This window comes from Nicotiana attenuata, chromosome 9 (genome assembly GCF_001879085.1).
Source record: "Nicotiana attenuata strain UT chromosome 9, NIATTr2, whole genome shotgun sequence".
NCBI lineage: Eukaryota > Viridiplantae > Streptophyta > Magnoliopsida > Solanales > Solanaceae > Nicotiana > Nicotiana attenuata.
In genome coordinates, this window is record NC_031997.1 from 5474834 (window position 1) to 5479127 (window position 4294).

The following is a 4294-nucleotide window of genomic DNA, read 5'->3' on the forward strand; positions in this document are numbered from 1 at the left end:
GAGAGGTCGACTTCGACACTTACGAGTGGTCCAATGATGATACATTAGTAATATAACAAGTCGAGGATTTATATAAACATGAATGTAGTTAAATCGAGTGGAGCAAGTGAACAATTCTTTGTTTTATATGAAAATTCCCAATTTCCTTTTTCGTCAATTATACATACATTCTCAAGACGGGAAGAAGCAATATCAACTTTAGTAAATTACAAGGCAAGCAATACAAGCATGCGCAAATCATGCCGAGGTCGTACGGCCCAATCCAACAATATATAAATTATGCACTGCCGGAGGGTCGAATGGCGCGAACCATAGATGCATCTATTTAATCTGCCGAGGCGTTCAGCCCGTTCCACAATAGATAAACACATTCAAATAGTCAAGTCAATAATTCATCAAGGAGCAATTATTCAGGAAAAGGAAAGTTTCTCTTTTCTAGCCCGTTCGGCCAAGCTGCAAAAATCAGCTTATTTTGAGAAGTGCTTTTTTTCAAAAGTGTTTTTCTCAAAAGTACTTTTGGTGAGAAGCAGTTTGTGTTTGATTAATTAGTTTGAAAAGCACTTCTGAGCAGCAATTAGTGTTTGGCCAAGCTTTAAAAAAACTGCTTCTAAGTGTATTTTTCTCAAAAGTGCTTCTCAAAAAAGTGCTTTTGGAGAGAAGCTACTTTTTTTTTTGCTTCTCCAAAACTGCTTCTGCTTCTCCTCAAAAGCAGTTTTTTTCCTTCCAAAAGCTTGGCCAATCACCTCAATTTTTGGCCAAAAGTGCTTTTGGCAAAAAAAAAAAAGCACTTTTGGCCAAAAGAGAAGCTTGGCCAAACAGGCTATTAAAAGTCAAGAAATGATTTAGAAATTCGTTTACACGTTCGATATGTTTAAGCATTTTTAAATTTGTCAACAAGGTTGCATTTATTACAAGTAAGCATGCTTCTGCGTCCTAAACTACCCGGGCATAAGCATAATAGTAGCTACGCACGGAGTCTCGTCACCTCGTGTGTACGTAGCCCCAACAAATAGCAGCACATGTTCAATTAATTCACCTATGGGGACAATTCACTCTTACAAGGTTAGAAAGGAGACTCACCTCGCTCCGAAGTTCCATAATCGGCCTTCCACGCCTTTCCGAAGACTCAATTCGATGCACAATGCTCCAAAACTAGCCAATAATTACGAAATTCCATTAATATACGATAAACTACTCATATCAATCCAATTTATAACAATTCCTAACCCGATCGAAAAGTTGACAAAATCGCCCTTGGGCCCACGTGCCCGGATTCCGAAATTTTTTGAAGATAAAGTTTATCCATAACCTCACGAACTCAAATATATAATTTACTCTTAATTTCATATCTAAAACCGTGGTCAAAATCCAAGAATGCTAATATCTAGGTTTCCTCCTCAAACCCCAACTTTCTACTAATTTCTATACTTTAATCTGCAATAAAACCATGTATTTAACTTACAAGAGGTGGGATTAACTTACCTCATGATTGATGGTGAAATCTCTCTCTTCAAGGCTCCAAAATCGCCCAACCCAACTGAAAAAATGAGAGAAAATGAACCAATCCCGTTCTTTAAAACAACTCACTGCCTCCAGCCTTTTCGCACCTGCGGTCTCTCGACCGCTTCTGCGATCCCGCAGGTGCGGATCAAACACTGCTTCTGTGGCCCAGGGCTCCCAGCCCATCCCCGCTTCTGCATCCTCTCCTCCGCAGGTGTGGTCTCGCTTATGCGGCGAGACGACCGCATCTGCGGCCCAGTTCTCCCTTATCAAACCGCATCTGCGACCCTAGAGCCGCTTCTGCGACTCCGCACCTACGGCCAAAACCTCGTAGGTGCGGTTACACCAGATTCCAGATGCATCAACCTTCTCCAAATTCCATTCTTGATCCGTTAACCATCCGGAATCCACCCGAGGCCCCCGGGACCCCAACCAATCATACCAACCAGTCCCAAAACACATTACGGATCAAACAACGCTAAAAATTATGAATCGACCTCCAATACAAGCTTAAGGAACATTAGAATTTCAAACTTCTGCATTCGATGCCGAAACATATCAAATTATGTCCCATTGACCCCAAATTTTGAACACAAGTCATATTTGACATTACGGACATGCTCCAACTTCCGAAATCGGAATCCGACCCCGATATCAAAAAGTCCACTTCCGGTCAAACTTCTCAAAAAACTTCAAATTTCTATCCTTAGCCAAATGACTCCAAAATGACCCACGGACCTCCGAATTTAATTTCGATCTCGCTCCCAATGCCAGAATCACCATACAGAGCTATTCCCAGACTCGGAATCCCAAACGGACATTGATAACACTGAAATGCACTTCCACCCCAAACTTATGAAAGTCATCCAAAATGCTAACTTCCACATTAGGTGCCAAAATGTTACCGGGTCTTCCAAACCCGATCCGGACATATGCCCAAGTCCGAGATCATCTTACGAACCTGCTGGAACCTTCGAATCCCGGTTCCCAGGCCGTTTACTCAAAAATCTAATCTTAGTCAATTCTTTCAACTTAAAGCTTCTGAAATGAGAATTCTCTTTCTAAATCAACTCCGAACTTCCCGAAATTCAATTCCGACCATGCGTACAAATCATAATACCTGAATATGACGCTGCTCATGGCCTCAAACTACTGAACAACGCGCTAGAGCTCAAAATGACCGGTCGGGTCGTTACAGGGTTGGACTGACAAACTCGGGTTGTCGGGACCCTGGCTTCGAGTTGAATGAGAGTAGGGCTTCGAACCCTCGGAATGAGATAGCCTCAAGAACCTACGATAATCTCCGAGGAGGAATTCGCTCGGACACTCAAGAATAGAGATTGCCTTTAGGCTTTCGAGAGCAGTTTCTGAGCGGGGGTTTGCTCGGACTTGGGCCATCTGGAAACTTGTTTTGAACTTGATGTAGATAGCCTTAAAGGCGTTGTAGTAGATTCTAGATGAGAGTTTACCTGAATTTAGATGGTACCTCAAGCCCATACGAGTCTTGCAACGATATCGATGGCCCTTTGGAGAGGTCCTCGAGATCGGGTACCATCTTGGGACTGGCGATGATGCCGTTGGCTTCTCAGAGACTAACTTCCTTTTGATGGAGGACCTCGAGGTCGGGTACCACCTCGGGACTTGTGATGATGCCGCTGGCTTCTTAGAGCCTAACTTCCCTTTGAAGGAGGTCCTGGAACTCCTTCGGATCAAAGTTGGCCGAACCAAGCGCGAGCATGATGAGCTCAGGGCTCGGGTGGACGTTCATGCTTCAGTGGAGAAGGGTGCTCTGGCTAAAGCTTATGCCTTTGAGGTTCAACTTCGTTTAGCTCATGATAATAGCTTCGTTTGAACAGATGTGATTACAAAACTCGAGTCAGAGCTTTTGAAGGTAAAGGCTGAGGTTGTGGATGCCCGGGTTGAAGTTGTAATGAGCCAAACTAAGGCTGACCAAAAGGTGGCAGTCTATTTGAAGGACGCTGCCGATGCTCAAGCTGAGCTGAGAAGGATCCTTGACCGCAAAAACAGGGGCAAGGAATATGCTCGGTGTAAGTCTCAAAGGAAAACCCTCGAGGAGATCCATGCTAGGGTCTTCGACCTCTCGGAAGAGGTGAAGCGGGCGAGGGCGGACGAACGTGGTGCTTGGTTACTTCTGTCCGATGCCGAGGATAGCGAAGATGAGGCCGACGGGCCATAGTCCCCAAGGGGGACGTAGATTTTATTTCCTAGTTCCGTACGTAGTACTTTCAAAGTACATTGTAAATGGAGCTTGTATTTCCTCGCACATATGTATAGAAGCAAACCTCGTGGTTTTATTCTTCCTGTATTTCTTTTTGCCTTAAATTTAGCCAGATGAACTGGTCTTTGAGTTGAGAGGAGCCCTTAGATTCGTATTAGGCTGGCCCGTAGGCTTTTACGCACTTGGTCGATGCGACCTTTTAGTGTAAGGTGGCGACAATGGCTCTTACGCTTTTGCTCTTAGGCAGATTTAGTTAACTGTTTTGGGTTCAGTCTCCGAATCAGGTTTCGACTCGAGCTCGTTCGACCCTCATGTTTTGAATTTTGAGTTGGCGATAGTGGCTCTTACGCTTTGGGTCGGTACGACCGTTTATGTGGGCTGGCAACAATGGCTCTTATGCCTTGGGTCGATGCGACCTTTTATGCGGGCTGGCGACAATGGCTCTTACGCCTTGGGTCGATGAGACCTTTTGTGTGGGCTGGCGACAATGTCTTACACCTTGGGTCGATGCGACCTTTTATGTAGGCTTTATTTTTCCCTCGATAAGGATTTTTT